Raw genomic sequence first — 21,107 nt, forward strand, 5'->3', positions numbered from 1 at the left:
TAGCAGTTCTAGGTATACTACCTGTGTCAGTTCAAAGGAAGTTCAGCTGCATGTAACAGATACATAAACAAGCTAGACATTTACTTTTTTTTTTGTGGGCGAGTCTAGAGATAGGCAGTTTGGGGCTAGTATAGTGGCTTGAATAGTTTATACAAATCTCAATTTTTTTCTTTTGATGTTCTTTCATTCATGGCATTCTGTTCATGGTCCAAAATAGCTGCTCAAGCTCAAGCCCCTCATGTCACATTCCAGCCTTCAGGAAAGAGGAAAATGGAGAGGAGAGAGATGTGATGTCTCCTTTAAGAAGACTTCACAGGAGCCTCACACAATATACGTCACATGTAGAAGCAAGGTAGGCTGGAAAATGGAGTCTTTAGGATGCCAAGTTTCTAGCTCATAATCAAGGTGATAGCTAAAGACTAAGTTTGGAGATAATTTGCATCCTGTTACATTGCTTTTTAAATCATGCCGCTGTTTCCTTAAGGTTGATAGAAAAAGCACAAGGAAATGAAGATACAGATGGAAATATGGAATCCTCATTCAAGCTACAGTTTCAAGACATTTTGATTCTGGGTCATGAACGTTTGAAAACATTTTTTTCCAATGCCCATATCAGAAAGCTAGAAAGATCTCAAACTGACACCGTAACTTCACAATTAAAAGAGCTGGAGAAGCAAGAGCAAAGAAATCCAAAAGCTAGCAGAAGAGAAGAAATATCTGAGATCAGAGCAGAACTGAAGGAGCTGGAGACACAAAAACCCTTCAAAAATCAATAAATCCAGGAGCTAGTTTTTTAAAAAAATTAACAAAATAGATAGACCACTAGCTGGACAAATAAAGAAGAAAAGAGAAGAATCAAATAAAAAATGATAAAGGGGATATCACCACTGACCTCACAGAAATACAAACTACCATCAGAGAAAACTATAAACATCTCTATGAAAATAAACTAGAAAATCTAGAAGAAATGTGTAAATTCCTGGACACATACACCCTCCCAAGACTAAACCAGAAAGAAGTCGAATCCCTGAATAAACCAATAACAAGTTCTGAAATCGAGGCAGTAATTAATAGCCTACCAACCAAACACAAACAAACAAACAACAACAACAACAAAAACAAAAATACAAACAAACCCCAAGACCAGGTGGATTCACAGCCGAATTCTACCAGAGGTACAAAGATGAGTTGGTGCCATTCCTTCTGAAACTATTGTAAACAATTGGAAAGGAGGGACTCCTTCATAACTCATTTTATGAGGTCAGAATCATCCTGATACCAAACCCTGGCAGAGACACAACAAAAAAAATAAAACTTCAGGCCAATATCCCTGATGAACATTGATGCAAAAATCCTCAATAAAATACTAGAAAACTACATCCAGCAGCACATCAAAAAGCTTATCTACCACGATCATGTCAGCTTCACCCTTGGGATGCAAGGCTGGTTGAACATACGCAAATCAATAAATGTAATCCATCACATAAACAGAACCAAAGACAAAAACCACATGATCATCTCAATAAATGTAGAAAAGGCCTTCAATAAAATCCAACATCCTTCATGTTAAAAACTCTCAATAAATTAAGTATTGATGAAATATATCTCAAAATAATAAGAGCCATTTATGACAAACCCACAGTCAATATCATACTGAATGGGCAAAAGCTGGAAGCATTCCATTTGAAAACCAGCACAAGACAAGAATGCCCTCTCTCACCACTCCTATTCAACATCATATTGGAAGTTCTGGCCTGGGCAATCAGGCAAGAGCAAGAAATAAAGGGTATTCAAATAGGAAGAGAGGAAGTCAAATTGTCTCTGTTTGCAGATGACATGATTCTATATTTAGAATACCCTATAATCTCAGCCCCAAAACTCCTTAAGCTGATAAGCAACCCCAGCAAAGTCTCAGGATACAAAATCAATGTGGAAAAATCACAAGCATTCCTATACACCAACAACAGACAAGCATAGAGCCAAATCATGAATGAGCTCCCATTCACAGTTGCTACAAAGATAATAAAATACCTAGGAATATAGCCAACAAGGGATGTGAAAGACCTCTTCCAGGAGAACTACAAACCACTGCTCAAGGAAATAAGAGAGAACACAAACTAATGGAAAAACATTCTATCCTCATGGATGGGAAGAGTCAATATCATCAAAATGGCCATACTGCCCGAAGTAATTTATAGATTCAATGCTATTCCCATCAAACTACTATTGACATTCTTCACAGAATTAGAAAAAACTACTTTAAATTTCATATGGAACCAAAAAAAAGAGCCTGTATAGCCAAGACAGTCCTAGCAAAAAAAAACAAAACTGGAGGCATCATGCCACCTGACTTCAAACTGTACTACAAGGCTACGGTAATAAAAACAGCATGGTACTTGTACCAAAACAAACATATAGACCAGTGGAACAGAACAGAACCTCAGAAGTAACACCACACATCTACAACCATCTGATCTTTGACAAATCTGACAAAAACAAGCAATTTGGAAAGGATTCCCTATTTAATAAATGGTCCTGGGAAAACTGGGCTAGCCATATGCAGAAAACAGAAACTGGCCCCCTTCCTTACACTGTATACAAAAAGTAACTCAAGGTGGATTAAAGACTTAAATGTAAAACACAAAACCATAAAAGCCGTAGAAGAAAACCCAGGCAATACAATTCACGAAAAAGTCATGTGCAAAGACTTCATCACTAAAATGCTGAAAGCAATTGTAACAAAAGCCAAAATTAACAAATGGAATCTAATCAAACTAAAGAATGCACAGCAAAAGAAACTATCGTCAGAGTGAACAGGCAACTTACAGAACGGGAGAAAATTTTTGCAATTTACTCATCTGACAAAGATCTAATTTCCAGTATCTACAAGGAACTTAAACAAATTTACAAGAAAAAAACAGACAACCCCATCAAAAAGTGGTCAAAGCATATGAACAGACACTTCTCAAAAGAAGACATTTATGTGGCCAACAAACATATGAAAAAAGCTCACCATCACTGGTCACTAGAGAAATGCAAATCAAATCCACAAGGAGATATCATCTCATACTAGTCAGAATGGCAGTTATTAAAAAGTCAAGAAACAATAGATGCTGGCAAGGCTGTGAAGAAATAGGAATGCTTTTACACTGTTGGTGGGAATGTAAATTAGTTCAACCATTGTGGAAGACAGTGTGGCGATTCCTCTAGGATATAGAACCAGAAATACCATTTGACCCAGGAATTGCATTACTAGATCTATAGCCAAAGGAATATAAATCATTCTACTATAAAAACACATGCACATATATATTTATTGCAGCACTATTTACAATAGCAAAGACATGGAACCAACCCAAATACCTATCAATGATAGACTGGATAAAAAAATGTGGTACATATACACCATGGAATCCTATGCAGCCATAAAAAGGAATGAGATCATGACCTTTGTCGGGACATGGATGAAGCTGGAAGCCATCATCCTCAGCAAACTAACACGGGAACAGAGAACCAAATACCACATTTTCTCACTCATAAGTGGGAGTTGAACAATGAGAACACCTGGATACAGGGAGGGAAGCAATGTACACCGGGGTCAGTCAGGGCATGGGGGTCAAGGGGAGGGAAAGCATTAGGAAAAATGGTTAATGCCTGTGGGGCTTAAAACCTAGATGAAGGGTTGATAGGTGCAGCAAACCACCATGGCACACGTATACCTGTCTAACAAACCTACACGTTCAGCACTTGTATCGGGGAACTTAAAGTAAAATAACAAACCAAAAGAAAACATTTTTTTAGGAGCAATTTTCTTCCATCAGTGCTCTAAAAGATCTGCATTCTGTAGTCCTTCCCTCAAAGAAAGCCTTGCCCTGGACTTGAATGCTAATTATAATCATTACAATATTTTCAGTGTACGTACTTTGAAAGCTTTACGGGAGGGAAATGGAGACCTGCAGTTCTGGATATGGCTGAGTGTGTCTGGTGTGCTGAAGAGAGTTAAAATGAGAGTAGCATTGAGTATACAGTTGTTGACCCAGACCCATCATTCTAGACATATCAAATTGTGAAGATTTTTTTTTTTTGAGATAAAGTTTCTCTCTTGTTGTCCAGGCTGGAGTGCAATGGCACAATCTCGGCTCACCACAACCTCCGCCTCCCGGATTCAAGCAATTCCCCTGCCTCAGCCTCCCGAGTAGCTAGGATTACAGTCATGTGCCACCACCCTGACTAATTTTGTATTTTTAGTAGAGATGAGGTTTCCCCATGTTGGTCAGTCTGGTCTTGAACTCCGGACCTCAGGTGATCCACCTGCCTTGGCCTCCCAAAGTGCTGGGATTACAGGCATCAGACACAGTGCTCGGCCAAGATTTTACAAGAAACTGCATTTTCCAAAGATTGTCATTCTGAACAAGAAAAATGATGAGAATAAATTTATACACATGAGCATATCAGACATTTTCAAGAAGCTCTCTTACTGATGTGTATTAATCGCCTCCTGTTCACTCAGTTGGTGACAGAGGGATTCCCACCCTAAGGTTATGGGGATGGCTGAAGATACAACACTTGACACTAAAAAGATGAAATGGACAGCATTTATGAGTCACATACATTCACAGCTTGTGGGGAGGAGGACACCATATGTCATGCAGGGTCACACAGGGGTTGGACTCAGAAACAGAGTGAACAGCCAAGGGCTGCAGAAGGCAGATTTGGTAGAATTAAAAGGGTGATGTGTCCCCTGGTTCCTGCGGAAGATGTGATCAGCTTGTTTGAATGATTCTACAAGTTGGCAGGAAATTGAAACCCCATACTCAGGAATAAGCAGAAACTGTATCTGGTGCCTTTGATAAGGAGGGCCATTTGGCTAGGAAATCTTTTTTTTTTTTTTTTTTCCATAAACGCTTCATTTTATTATTTTTTTTTGTTTTTTGTTTTTTTTGTTTTATTATTATTATTATTATTATTATTATACTTTAGGTTTTATGGTACATGTGTGCAATGTGCAGGTAAGTTACATATGTATACATGTGCCATGCTGGTGCGCTGCACCCACCAACTCGTCATCTAGCATTAGGTATATCTCCCAATGCTATCCTTCCCCCCTCCCCCCACCCCACAACAGTCCCCGAAGTGTGATGTTCCCCTTCCTGTGTCCATGTGTTCTCATTGTTCAATTCCCACCTATGAGTGAGAATATGCGGTGTTTGGTTTTTTGTTCTTGCGATAGTTTACTGAGAATGATGATTTCCAATTTCATCCATGTCCCTACAAAGGACATGAACTCATCATTTTTTATGGCTGCGTAGTATTCCATGGTGTATATGTGCCACATTTTCTTAATCCAGTCTATCATTGTTGGACATTTGGGTTGGTTCCAAGTCTTTGCTATTGTGAATAATGCCACAATAAACATACGTGTGCATGTGTCTTTATAGCAGCATGATTTATAGTCCTTTGAGTATATACCCAGTAACGGGATGGCTGGGTCAAATGGAATTTCTAGTTCTAGATCCCTGAGGAATCGCCACACTGACTTCCACAAGGGTTGAACTAGTTTACAGTCCCACCAACAGTGTAAAAGTGTTCCTATTTCTCCACATCCTCTCCAGCACCTGTTGTTTCCTGACTTTTTAATGATTGCCATTCTAACTGGTGTGAGATGGTATCTCATTGTGGTTTTGATTTGCATTTCTCTGATGGCCAGTGATGGTGAGCATTTTTTCATGTGTTTTTTGGCTGCATAAATGTCTTCTTTTGAGAAGTGTCTGTTCATGTCCTTCGCCCATTTTGATGGGGTTGTTTGTTTTTTTCTTGTAAATTTGTTGGAGTTCATTGTAGATTCTGGATATTTTGGCTAGGAAATCTTATCTGTGGGAGCAGGTTTGGGAGGGAACATAGCAGTTAGGCTATTCAAAGCCCTTCTGATTTCACCAGATGTCAAGGCAGTACATAATATTGAACCTCAAGTTTAGTCCTTACATCACATACCAAAGATTTATTGGGCAGGGGTTTTCCTTCTGCTTCTCATTGGAGATACATTTAAACAGGGAGACTAGGATCTTTGTAATTTTTCCCTTTGTTTAAGTACAGTGACTATTCAGTGCTTGACTAAATTTCCTTTTCTATGAAAAGTATATTAATATTTACAAAAATCCAAATTGATATTGTATCACATAAAGAGAAAACATTATATCACTACTTTTTTTTTTTTTTTTTTTTCGCTCTCAAAGGACAGGTCAGCAACAGGACAGCCATCACCATGAAGCATGTAGGGACTTTTGTAGTATGTGTCTCTGGCAAAGGAAAGAAAGCTGGACTGGGGTAGGGAAATTGACATAGCTCTAGAATTGGCCCACAATGGATATGATTGAACAATTCAACTGGAGTATCCAAAAAGGTAAGACAGGGGCACATATATTTTAGGATTGACATTTACATCCTTGGGAGTAAGCATCAGTGATAGTTTCCATCATGGGTGATTTCCAAACTCAGGCAGGTGGTAGTACTTTGACAATGGGTAATTAATCCAGTGATTCAGGTCAAAGGGAGAAGTCCAGTCCTTGGTGGTGATCTGAAAGATATTTGCTATAGCATCACAGTTAGTGCTTCTTGCCTAGCAGGAAACACTGGCAATGCTCAGCCACTGAGGATTGGATGATCCCAGCAGATAATGGACCAAAAAGCTTAGTGAGAGTTTTGGGTAAACACTGGCAATGCTCAGCCACTGAGGACTGGATGATCCCAGCAGATAATGGACCAAAAAGCTTAGTGAGAATTTTGGGTGTCCAGGTTTTATCAGAAACTTTTTTTTCTTTAAAAAGAATTGAATGGAATCCCCTTCCTGATTTGCCCGATTTTCTTTTATTATATTAGTGGTAGAAAATATAATTAAACATATTTCCTTCTTTTAGAATTTTACTTTTTTAAAATATCTGTCAATTGTATGGGGAAAATATCCATGCTTGTTTGGAATATAGAACCTGTTCTGAGATGAGTTAGGCTTATTTGACAAAAAACATTAATTGATCACCTACTATAATTTAGATACTGAACTACATGTTAAAAGTCCTATAAAGAAATATACATGACTGTCCTCTTTTCTATGCTCATAAAAAGTTGAAAGCAAAGTAGCATGTTCAAAGTTGCATGAAAATTGCTGTGCAGTGCTTTAGAAGTGAAAGAGCAATATATTATGTTGGTCTGATAAAAGAAAGAAAAATCATAGGGGAACCAGTATTAAGATGAGACTTGAAAGATGAGTAGAATTTTTTTTTAAATATACTTATTTTTACACTAGATAAATATGTACTCCAAATGAAATATTTCTAAACACTGAAAAGAAAAAATAAAATAGAAAAATAATGTCATCACTTCTAATCACTACTGATAACATTTTTATGTGTTTACTGTTGTCTTGTACTTTACCTATAATTCTCTAATTTGCATTTTCCAAATTCTTAGAAGCCTCTAGGATATATAGATTTCATAAAATATATGTGCCATAATTTAAATTACTACCCACTGAGACAATCTGAACTTTATATAGATGTGCACAAATTTATATGGATAAGTTAATCAAATGGCAAATTGCAGGTTACTTTTTTTTCCTTTTTTTAGACAGAGTCTCCCTCTGTCGTCCAGGCTGGAGTGCAGCTGCACAATCTCGGATCATTGCAACCTTGCCGTCTGAGTTCAAGCGATTCTCATGCCTCAGCCTACTGAGTAGCTGGAACTACAGGCATGTGCCACCACGCCCGGCTAATTTTTGTATTTTTTTCAGTAGAGACGGGATTTTGCCATGTTGGCCAGACTAGTCTTGAACTCCTGACCTCAAGTGATCCGCTCGACTTGGCCTTCCAAACTGCCACTGTGCCCAGCGGGAAGATTACATTTTTAGTGTTCTTAGTATGTACTGCCAAAATGCTCTCTGGTAGAGCTGTCACTTTTTAAAGTCATTGTTAAGAAATGTGTTCCACCATGTACTTGACATTATTATTATAATTTTAAATATTTACTAATTTATAGGTTAAAATAATGTATCATTATTTAAATTGAATTTATTTAGTTGAATATTTATCCAAATTGAATTTACTTAGTTGAATATTTATCCTTATATTTTCCAATCAGTTAAATTTTCTTTTTAGATCATTTGTACATTTACCCAAAGACATCTATGTGTTTGTCATTTATATTAAATTTATAATTAGACATTAGCCTTGTAAAAATACTCTTTTGTTGTGCTTGTCTTACATATTTCTCCCCATTACTTTTAAGCATTCAGACAGTTGACTATTTTATATATGTAAATCTGTCCATTTATTTTTTTTATTAATGTTTAGAAACCCTCTCAGATAATAGAATTTTATTATGCATAGATGTATTGGAGATATTAACTTTCAAGAAAAACATAGCAATGTAAACTAGGCAAAAACTCAGTCTAATTAGAATAAATATCTGTGTGATCAGTACTGATGCCTAAGCTTGGGAAAGTGATTGGGGATAACGTTAATAAGTTGTCATTTCTAGTTCAGGAATAGATTTTTTCATTTGAGAATTGAGGGACCACTGAAAGTTTTAGACAAGAAGTGCTAGGATAAAAATGACTTTTTAGAGAGGTTTATTAGACATGATGTACTAGATCAACTGGGTGCTGAAATGAATGAGTGGGTGGGGACACAAAGTGGATGAGTTTTCTATGGCTGCTATAACAAATTACTGCTAAGTTAGTAGCTTAAAACAACACAAATGTATTATCTTACTATTCTGAAGGTCAAAGGTCTGAAATGGATTCCACTGGTCTGAAATTAAGGTGTAGGCAGGGCTGTGTTTTCTCTAGAGTCTCTGTGAAGATTAGATTTTCATGCCTTTCCTTTCTTCTAGAGGCCACCTGAATTCCTTGGTCAGAGTCCCCTTTCCTCTAGCTTCAAAGCTAGTAGCAAAATATTCTGATTTTTTTCTGACTCTGATCCTGCTACCATCATCACATCTCCTTCTCTGATTTTGACCCTCCTACCTCCTTCTTAGGAGGACTCCTGTGATTACCCTGGACCCAATGGGATAATCTAGGATTATTTCTGCATGTCAAGATGCTGAACTTAATCACATCTATAATCTTGCTGTAATATAGTTGTAGGTTCTGGAGATTAGGATATGAATTTCTTGGGGGGAGGGGCATTATTCTGACTGTCATACAATGATATAATATAAATTCATACATGAATTAGTAAAGAAAAGATCTATAGTGGTATCCATGAGATTGGCACCCCACTGTACCTCTCTCTATAACTAATCAGACATAAAATCTATTGTCTCTTCTTATGTAAGATTCCTTGAAGCTGCTTATTTCTTCCTTTTCATTCTTGTGGAACTATTCTTGAATTTACCGTTTGTGCTTAAACTGTTCACTTCATCTAACAATTATTTTCTACATTCTCTTCTGCTGTCCAGATTATTCATTATCAAATTGTATTTCATTGTGTAGTTAAACTGCGATGAACTGTATTTAGGCTGTTTTCTTCTCTGTTCTATGAGAATTCTGTTACATTTTTATTGTTTTGTCATTTTTCAGAGTATGAGACTTTTCCACACACATGGCAGGTGATCAGACTGAATTAATTCATTACAAATCAAACAGGAAATTAATCCAAATGGCCAATTTTATCTTAAAAAATAAAATGAGCAAATATATTTCCAAATCATAATCATATGTAGAATCTAAGCTCTGAATCACTTTTTTCACTGCCCTCTAGTCAACAAGCCATTTCCATGAAAATAAAAACAAAGAATCCGAAAAGACCAGCTAGCTATATTTCCTCATTTTAGAAAGGAAATCTGAAGAGCAGAGATTTCATGAAGTCACTGAATTATTAGGCGACAGTGTAACATTGAAACAAAGACTTTTGACTCATTTTTGTAACAAAGAGCTTGCTGTTTTTCTACACTTCCTGATGTCTGAATTACTGAAAATTAAACCCTCATATATCTATCAAAGAATTCCTTTCTTCAAAGCTTTGTGAAGAGAAGTGAATTTATGGTAATCCTTATTTGTTACTTTTCAATCAGTTGTGCTGGATTTTGTAAACGTAAGGTGTAATATGTAAAAATGTGGAGAGAAAACATTAAATTCCTTTACTTTCTAGTGAGCATGTACCACTAGGATGAGGCTTGTTGAAAGCAGCAATTTGATGCCATCCTTCTTCCCACTGACAAAAATCAAGTAGCAAATCCAATATTTGTCATTGAAATAGGAAGAAGTTTCTTGGACTTATCATAGCAGATGTTTAGAGTTAGTCAGACCTTTTGGCTTTCCATATCTGTCCCTGACATCCAATAGTACCCGCGTCTATGAATCAGCCTGGTCCATTCCACAGAACGCAGCCAGGTAAACAATCCAACAATGAGTCTTTGCTGGTTTGTGGACACATGGATATTATTCCTCTCACTCATTTACCAGATCTAGCTTCACAGTCCTGCATATTTGCCAGTGGACTCCTAAAACTGCTGGTCTGAGATTGGGATGGTGTCAAACCTTTCATCACAAAATGTATAAGAAGGAGGTGATAAAGTGGAAGGTGAAAACAGGCATCTTGTAAAGTCTAATGTTGGTTTCGTTCTCATTGAAAAACAAGGCAGTAAACAGCTAAAAGAGGTAGGCATAATAGAACATCCACAATTTGTTACTGATGAATGTCTTCCAGAACATCTATGTGGTCATGAAAGGATCATCAGCTGACTAGTGAGGTACTTAGAAATAAGGTTACATCTGATATCTCTCTAGCATTATCTCTTTATACACACTGCTTCATTTTTCTCTTATCTGGAATATGGGAAGTTCCTGGTGACTGGGTTTTAGCTATAAAGGAAAAAGGAAAAGTGGTCAGACTGTTAAGTGCCATAACAGATACTTAGAGTAGTGTGTCTGTGTGTCTCTGTGTGTGTGTGTGTGTGTAAGCCCTGAGGCGTGACTCTTAAATAACTATAGCATGCTCCACTCTTCCCAGGAAAGACAAATTTATTGGGTGTCAATTACTGTGGATGTACCAACACTACAGAGTTCAAAAGTATAAATATTATGGCCAGAAACAACAGGTTACTGGGAAGTGTGCTTGAGAAATCTATTAAGATTGTGGCTGTCTAAAACTTTGCCTACAAAGAATTTTCACATTGGTTCTGTCATATACCATAAAAGACCAGTTCATCGTAAATGGGGGAACAGTTGTTCTGATATAGAATGATTGTATTTTAGTACTCAGTGTGAGAGGAAGAATAAACAGGTAAGAAACTAGTAAATCTTCCAGAGGACAGTGCTTTATTGCTCCAAATACCTGCCCTAGGCTAACTTCACCCTAAATCACTATAGTAAATGACCATGGAAAGTCAAAAGGAACAAAAACTTACTGAACATTTCGACACCTATAGCTAACACAGTATTTTAACTGACAAGAGGCCTAAGCATGATGAAGTGTAATTGTGACAACTCCGACAACTTTGCGGTCCACAAATTCTACTCAGATGAATGCAGACCAACTGTATGAAATGAAAATATGTGGCAATTCAACTGTGGCAAATATAGCAAGACAACAATGTGATAAACTATGGTGATGGATGGGAAACTGAAGGACATTTGGAAATCCAACTGGTGCTAAGAAGTGACTCTGGGGAGTCAAGAAAATCTTGGAAGGGAAGAAGAAAATTTACATGGTGATTCCATAAAGTAATTAAGCTGTCTTTCTGGATACATTGGAAAGGGGTTACTAAGATTGGCCCTCACATGGAGAGGAAGCTAGTTAGGCACCAGTTAGGTATGGTCTGTGCCTCCCAGGATATAAGCCTATCACAATCCCTGTGTAAATAAGAAGGTGGTTTCAGTCCTTGCAGAAACAGGGAGTGATAATCATTTGAAATCAAGCTGAGAAAAAAATTGTGATCACTTTAAAGATTCAGCGCATGTGAGTGAGTTCTAAAATATGGCAAGGTTAAAGAAGCAAGCAGGTTAACCGACATCTTGCCTGTTCATTAAGAAAAAGGAATTAAATCAATAGTCATGTACTAGGGACTCTTTCCATCTTATTCTTGTCTATACTTCAAGAATCATGCAGAAAATATTTTTTGAATAAACACAGGTAAAGGAATTCGGTGTTCAAACTAAAGTTGATTAGAAATTTGTATTGTTTGCATTAGACACACTTGAAACTGTATCTGGGCAATGTATGTAATTCTCTCTTAATAACTTTAATATAATTGATGGTGTGGGTATATATATGCACACATTTGATATGATTGGTAGGAGTTCTAAGTAGTTGTGCTTATTAAAAAGGCATTACCTAAGGAAAGATACAAATGTACATACATAAATGTACTATTCGAATAGCTAAGACAAAATGTGATAATGCTAGCAGAAGTTTCAGGTGGTATCTGGAGAATTTAGTACCACTTGGTTAATAAAAAAGTATTTTCTTTGAAGATCCAAGCAGTGAAAAAACTAATAAAAATCAGGTGATTTTGTTACCAATAATAGTGGCTCCTTACACAAGTTATCTATAAACAGACTTTGCGGCATAAAAATGAACATTTAGGCCAGGCGCGGTGGCTCACGGCTGTAATCCCAGCACTTTAGGAGGCTGAGGTGGGCGGATCACCTGAGGCCAGGAGTTCGAGACCAGCCTGGCCAACATGGTGAAACTCCGTTTCTATTAAAAATACAAAAATTAGCCGGGCGTGGTGGCCGGCGCCTGTAACCCCAGCTGCTAGGGAGGCTGAGGCATGAGAATCCCTTGAACCCGGGAGGCCGAGGTTGCAGTGAGCTGAGATTGTGCCACTGCACTCCAGCCTGGGCAATGGAGTGAGACTCTGTCTCAAAAAAAAAAAAATAAAATAAAATAAAGAAGTACATTTAAATGCAGGTGCATACATGATAATATCAGATTGTAGTACATGGAAGGAAATTTGAAAACCCCTTGTTTTATAATTCTAATAATTCAAAATGTGAACAATGAAAAAAGAGAACAAAGAGGAAGTAAGGCAATAAGGCAAAAGACTGAGATGAAAACAGAGCCAGGCAAGGTAAGTAAATATTAGAATGATGCTAAAATTGCCATTTGAGAATTTTAAAATGCATTAGAAATAATAAAGATTAAAGACTGACACCACAGAAAAGGGAATCAGTGATGTGAGGCGCACATTAGAGAAGCTATTCTAGGATACAAGGCAATAGGATTGAGATACGGAGATGACAGTGAAGATGAAACATGAAAGATTAAGGAGAATCAACATAACAGATAAATGAACAGAGATCAGAACAAATGGTAAAAAAATCAGTAACTGAAGTCATAGCTACACAAAACTTTCCTAAACTGAAGAAAGCGTTGAGTCTGCAGAATAAGGGGTCTCACTGAGAAGCAGGCAGCATTGATGAAATGAAACCAGTATTTAGACATATCATGCTGAGGTATCTGAATTTCACAGGATAAATAAAAAATATTCCACAAACATCCAAGTAATAAAAATCAGATTATTTGTGTAAGAAAAAAAAATTAAGCGTGTCTAGGATTTCTTTGTTGCCAAATGGCAATTCTAGAAGCAATATTTATGATGGTGAGGGAGAGGATGACAATGTTATGACTAAAGATTCCACTTGTGGGCATGTTTCCTCCTTTGTGCAGTGGCAACAAAAACACATTCCACAACATGCAAAACTCAGAAAATGTACTACACAAGCTTCATACCTGATATTACTCAGAGATAGCCTCTAACTGACAAAAAATTATATCACCATTAAAAAACCCTTTGAGAACAGTGAATTTGTATTATAGAAATACTGGTAGTGAGTAGTAAAACCAGTTAAATGATAAATATAAGTAATTATACTGATTACCAACATAATCAAAAGATAAATTTTAAAACAAATTTTAAAGATAAGATGAATAATGTAAAGTATTAAAATGTAATGATAAAAATCTAGGTATAAAATTTTAGGTCAGTGAGTGAAATAGAAGCATAAACGGTAGAGTAGTATTGATTTTATATGCATTTTTATATGTAACCACCCTGATGATTAGTTTATTAAGTTCACTTATTTGTGTTTTTCAGTACACAATTACTTCAGCTATAGTTGTTCATGATATTATATATTCCTTTATAGTGGTTTTATCTCTTAGCTCTGATGCTATTTTTTAAAAACAGTTTTTGCAGAAACAAACACAAATGCTACTGGAACAGATCAACAAACTCTGCATCCCAAAACTCCTGGTTACCAAGATTCGCTCATTCTCTTCTTTGTTGTTAGGCCCAGTCAGTCTCTTAATTATCACTGGCAAGGCTGTTTCTGGCTGAAGGATCCAGAATATATTCCTAATGCTTGATTTCCTAGGACTTCGAAGGTATTCAGAGGCAGTCGGCTTACAGACTGCTCTGTGTGGTGAAAATATTCCCTTTGCTTGTTAATTAGTTCTTTGACTGCATTAACAATGTCAGTCTAGCAAATATCAATGCCGTATTGAGAACACAACCCTATTCTTTCACTTATGCAGTTGTTGGCAATTTTAGAAGCATATAATGGTCACTGCTGTCCTGGTCTGTGAGTGAAATGCTGTCCTCATTAGGAACCAGACAATGCATTTAAAACAGCAGGAAGAAAACTAAGATTCGTCCCCCAAGCAATTTTGCGGTGGAGGCAAGTTGCTTTCCTTGTTCTGATCAGAGGGTCTCATAGGCCTTGCCCACGTGGGTTTGCACTGTCCTGCTTCTCCATCAGCATCCCTCCATTGGGCTCTCTCCTGTTCAGTTATGGTCATTGTTGTCTCCTCTGAACCCAGACTTAGAGTCACACAGCTTTTTCCTTTCACAGATCGTTTGATTCTCCATCTTCCTTTACTATTGATCTAAGTGATCCCTGCAGTTGGGACCACTTAGCTTTTAAATGCAGTGTCTGTCCTGTTCTTAATTTCTAGAGCCGACTCTGACTGGAGACAGGAGGTACTGAAACAGTTCTACCTCCAAAATTTTTCCATTTGCAGTTAGTCTGAACCTTACATATGCCCAACTTCTCTTACCTGGAGTCCTGATCTCATAACAAGGGTTTTGGGTTTTGATAATCTGCCATGTTTCTCAGGTACTGTAATGCTACCATGCTGTCTCAGGAGCCCTGCCCTGAATCCTGTGTTGGTGGCTGAGCCCTGACTTCCCTGACACTAAATGATTCCAGGCCTCCCAGGAAGTCCTGTCTCTGTGCTCTGCCAACCTATTGTGATACTCTGCTGCTTCCTTTTGAAGGTTTTCTGTTTAATACGCATGTGGATTGGGGCCTGATATTATCAAATCCTTCTTCTCCATTTGAGTGTTTTGTTCTTTGTTGTATAGCGTGGCTCTTCTCATGTGTAGCTTTTTTGGGTCTCAGGTGAGTGACTGTGGTGCTTAGTAAGATCTCTCCATTCTGTTTGGGCCAGAATTCCAAAAATCCCAGCACTGCATAACATCTACCATCTCAGTTCAGCGTTAGGTCCCAGAGCCACTATTTCTCTTAGGCCTTACAGAATTTTGCCTTGCACAGGTCAGCCCAACTTCCCCTAAAGACCCTTGGGGAAACCAGTGCCTACTTCTTTATGTAGCTCCTTCCTTTCTAAAGCCCTGCTCAGGAAATTCCAGCCACCTCAGCACCCTAATCTCCAAATTCTGCTTCCTCAGCTCAGCAAGACCATTGCTTTCTGCTGGGGTTTTAACTCCCTGCTTCATGACTGGGAAATTTTCCCTGAGGGAGAAAGCCAGGAAAAATGTGGGATTCTCCACATGCGCCGTTCTTCTCTCAAGAATCAAAGTCCTGTTTGTAGATTAATGCCCAAAAATAGTTATTTAATATATTTGGTACATTAATAAGGTTGCTTTTTATGGGAGGGTAAAGTCTGAATCCAGTTATTCTGCCATGGATGGAAGTACCAAATTTTGTGGGTTTTTAAAAATTGATAATGTAGAAAAGCTTCTGGTAGTTTCACAACTTGATATTGGTTATGTCAGGTGCATTTTTAGGAACTGTCAAATTTGGGAACTTCTATACAATTCATATATTCATATATTTTTCATATATGAGGTAAATGTAACTCCAACTAAAATTCCCCTCAGCCAGGGCCACAACTACCCTAATATCTCCAGGTAGGAGGCAGAGTGGGATGGAAGGAATCAGAGGGTAGACAGAAGTCTTCACTGACTATTTTTACAATATTTTACTTTTGAAAGTTTTACAGAAATTGAGGATCATGTAAATACAGCGTTGGCTTCTTGTCCAGACTTTGGAAGGGATTTGTGCAGAAGATGGGCCCTTAAATTGCGTTAGCTTCTTGACTGGGGAGCTGGGGTGCATGCTTCTTTTATCATCTGCTGACCAAGGATTTCTGCCTTTGCTACTTGCCATATTTGTGAAGCCTTCTACCCTTTGTCCAGATTCTGAATCTGGAACTTTCTTGGTTCCAAACAACTGAATATTTTCTCACATATTTTTGACAAATCGTTTTCAGTCATTTTCTTCCCCCAAATGACCGAAGCCAGCTTCTTATATCTTTTTAAAACAGTAATTCAGGTAGATGATAAACTATCACACAAAGCCTTTGGCTTACTTTTCCAAACAGATCTCTGAGAGTCCAGCTACCTCAGAATAGAAGAGCCTTGCACTGTTGCTGGGAACCCAAAGATTTTGACAGTGAAATAAATTGTGTTGGGGCCCTCAGGGTATTTTTATTAAAGTAAGATTATAGGATGCATTGTAAGAGCAGAGATTATACATCCTGAAAAACAGTCTTTTACAAATATAACGATTATATTATTTTGGCATGCTTTTGATACCCATTTGTGAAACTGAAGTTAGTTACTTAAACTTATTTGACTTGAGAAATTTTACGTTATCTCTGGGATTAAAACCCAAAGATGATAAATGTTGAATTTAAAAAGCGTTGTGTTAATTCATCATTTAGTTCAAAGACTGTCATATGGAGATATTTTTTTCAAGTTGAGAAGCCATTATCTATACACATACATAAACATTTTCTTCTATAATGTAAGCTTGATATGGTATGATAGTCTGATAGATTTTAATTTCCTTGGATTAGTTAACGTAGGCTTTCCTATATAGAGATGAAAATATAATTTGTATTATAATCTATTTGAAATAACATGGATTTAGAAATTCTTCCTTTGATAGTGGAAAAACCCTGAAAGATCACTTAATTAAAAAGTTACAAATTAGTAGATAACCCATTGCTTATATAGGAAAGGTAGGTTGGGGGATTTATATATAGTTTTAGTTCTCTGATTTGATTATTCTACAATGTTATACCTATATTAAAAGATCACATTGCACCCATAAATATACACAATTATTATTTGTCAATTAGAAATAAGGCTTAAAGAAATTCAGATTTATAGTGATTATTTCTAAATTTATTGGTGAACTTTTCATGTATCAGATTTGTTTATATATCAGAAAATATCTTTGAGAAGGCACATGAAAATATTACTTTTCTTAATTAAAAAAGTAAAAAAAAATCACTATTTCATCAAAGATACATAAAATATTTTTTTAAATTAAAATTTGGCATTCCCAGAGTAGTTGATCCAGATAAGTTATCTTACAGCAGTAGTTTACAACTCTGTTGAAGTGATACTTTTTATTCTTTATATCTTTCCACCCCATGAAAGTTCTTATAAAAGTTAGTCAATAACGTGGCTTTGACTTTGTTTGACTGTGATTGACCTCTCTTACTTATGGCATAATATCCATTTGTTTCATTCCACAGAACTCACAGCTGGAATCACCCCAAAAGCAGCAGCAGGGGAGTTTCCACAAGAGAGTACCCCAAACCATCCCCGGATGAGGCCAGTTAGGACTCTAAAGAAAGAAGCACTAAAGGCCAGGGTGATCAGCCCAAAATCTTTATTAGGGAAACTTACAGAGTGCTGCAGCAATGCTCCTGACAAATAGTAAGGGAAAAGGAGTGTTCTGCCCGCACATAAACTCCACTCCCTGACCCCCTCGCATGTCCAGTGAAGGGGTTAGGGTATGGGAGTTTCTATGAAGGTTTAAGGAACCATATTCCTTAAGGAAATATATTCCTGGCTCAGGGCCATGGCTAGTTTCTTTCAGTGTTTTGTGCAACAATCTAGGTACCATTATCAGTCCCTGGGTATGTTCAAGGCCCCAATCCGGGTTCAAGCCTGCTGGAACAAAAGCTTGCAGCCGGCTGGGTCACAGACCAGTCAAGACACTCTGTGATTTTCAGTCAGGACACAGATAGAAAGCAGGGGGCCTCGGGGACCCTACACCATTCTTCATCTTTCTGGGGTTTCTTTGGAAAGATTCATCTCTTATTTTCATTGTGAGATTCAGGGGAGATTACCTCTACCACTGGCTCCATGGTGGATCCTTAGAGACTTCAGTCAACTAACATATTTTCCTCTTGCTTCCTAACCACACAATGTAGTCAAGACATTTCCGTGCCCTGAAAGAGAAACCGAATCCTCTTACCCTGGATGGTGTGGTGTGAAGCTGCAAGATCTGGAACCACTGTAGCCATTTTACTCCTCTGAGGCGAGAGCCTGCAACTGCCTGCTGAACGGAGCAGGGATTACTGTGTGGAGACTAGGCATGGAGCCAACATCGTAAAAGCCAAAAGTAAAAGATGAGGAGAAGTTGGGCCCTTGATGACAAGTCTGTGGTGTTGTTTCAAGCTTTTCTTGAAGCCAGAAATATCTCTGAACTTTGAAGCACTTAAGCCAGTGCTTTTGTTTATTATTAAAGCCAGTTGAAGTTGGTTTTCTGACATATGCTAACAGACGATTCATCACAAATACAAAATTTGTTGCTTAGAATAGGGAGTCATAAGTGATAGACTCCCATATATGCATTTGATGGAGCTAAAGTTAAGTGAAAGTCAGAAACAAAATGAGTAGATTTGATAACGGGAAACCAAACAGCCAGTTAAATTGTCATTTAATTGTACTCAGAACTCATAGCACATACAGACTAGATTATAGTTTTAGGTAATCTGAAAGATAAAAATTCAGAATATTGGAAAGAGTTCTGCACTTATTGAAATATGGTCCCATAAAACAAGAGCCAAGCTTAGGGTGAAGCTGGTTTGTGGTAGTATAGAAAAGGAACAAAGGTCCTTTCTGCCTGCAGCCTGCAATCCAAGGTGATAAATGAGTAATAACCACAAGGCAGAGAGGAGGGAAATATAGCAGGAGACATAGTGGGGCTGGAAAAAGCCTAGTCTCCTAGGTGCCTCTGATACATTCCTGATGAACAAAGAAGTCGTTATTCCCATGGAGAACATGTGGACAGAGCACAGTAAGAGTGTATGCTTTGGAGCCAGGCTTACTCAGTTTGAATCCCAACTTGGCTATCTATTAACTGAGTGACTTTTCCAAGGTCAGTCAGGGAAAGTCACCTAACTTTTCTGTGCCTCAATTTTCTTATTGGTAAAATGGGGATGATAATAATTTCAAAACCTTTTGTGAAAAGTAAGTTAATTTATGTGAAGTGCTTAGAACAGTGCCTTATGTATAATAAGTGCTATGTAGCCTATGGACAATAGAAAAATGACACCTCCCACTTACCCCAGTCTGTCATTTACCCTAAGTCAGGGGCCAGCATAGAGCCTATTTCCCTGGGGTGCAGGTAAATGCCAAAGAACTGAGACCTGTGGTATTAAGACCTTTGTGGTAGGTTCTTGACAAAGACTCAAAAGGTCTTTGGATTTGGTTAATTAGTTCATGAACTTTTCCAGACATTACAAATTGGAAACCAAAATTTAAGGGGGTTGTATCACCAGACAGATTTCAAGCCTGGCTTATGGTTGGCAATTGCTCAACCCCTCAGGCTATTTCCAGGATCCATTTCTGCACCAGTAGGAAATAGGCTGCTAAAGAGCTATAACCTCAGAAGGGAGGTTCCTCACCTAAGTCCTGCCAAAGTGGCTGTGGAGGACCATGGATAAAGGAGATTCAGAGATAGAACGTGGGGCAGACAATTGATTGACCAAGAACTCTCTTCACTGTTATGTCTGATATTTCTTGTTATTCCAGCCTAGAAGAATGTGGTATGTGCTATTAACCAATGACCACTATTCATTCTCAAAATCAAAGTGTCCCAAAATTTTCAGTGGTTTAATAACCACTGACAGTTGGAATATTAACAGTGGTTACACTTTCTAGTTAGCTTTAGGTTTCCAGGCTGTGAGGAGTTATAACGTGACCTGAGAGAACTGTATTTTTTACCTGCCTTGGAGCTGAAAATAGAAAATGGATGTGACTTTCAGTGTTTCTCCCTTAAAAGAGATACAGATATTTGAAAAATAGGAAGGTGTGCCTATGAAGACACTTGATTGATGTTTGCAGTCCAAGCCACATTTTTCCTCATCCGAGAAATAGTGTCCCCTTTTGTTTTGGGAAATTGTTTATTTCCCATTTTCAGTCATGGGTGGGCTCCAATTAGCTCAAGCTCATTGGCATATCCCACTTTCTCAGATATAGTAATTATTTCTCAGATAGGCACATAATCCAGTCATAACCAACACAACACAAGGAGAGGTTTGCGGGGACTGTGTAAAAGGAGCTTTTTTTTCTTATTCCTCTAGAAGGTGTGTTGTGAGCATTTGAAGTCTGCAATGGCTACAGTCATTTTACTCTGAATAAAAGAATCTGAAACTAGGAGGGTAGTTGAAAGAAGCATAATGTTGGGTTTGAGAATGGAGTAAATGCCATGCAAGGCAGAACAAGACTGACTCCTCGGCAACATCATTTTTAACCACTAGATCAAGCTTCCCTTGAGACGAGTATGAACTTCAGATTTTTCAAATAGGTGAGCCAATAAATGCTTCATGGTAGAGTATGGTGGTTAAGAGAAAGTTTCTGGAGCTAGACTATTCAAAGTATAGCTCCGTACTCACTAATTGTGAGACCTTGGAAATAATGCCTTCATTCCTTAATTTTTTCACGTGTACTATACAGGTAAGAATATATTGACCTCATAGGATTGTTGTAGAATTAGATTAATAAATAGGAATGTATGTATGTATGTATCCATCTATCTATCACATTGCTCAAAACATAATAAGCAC

The sequence above is a fragment of the Pongo pygmaeus genome, chromosome 13 (genome assembly GCF_028885625.2).
Source record: "Pongo pygmaeus isolate AG05252 chromosome 13, NHGRI_mPonPyg2-v2.0_pri, whole genome shotgun sequence".
Classification (NCBI taxonomy): Eukaryota; Metazoa; Chordata; class Mammalia; order Primates; family Hominidae; genus Pongo; species Pongo pygmaeus.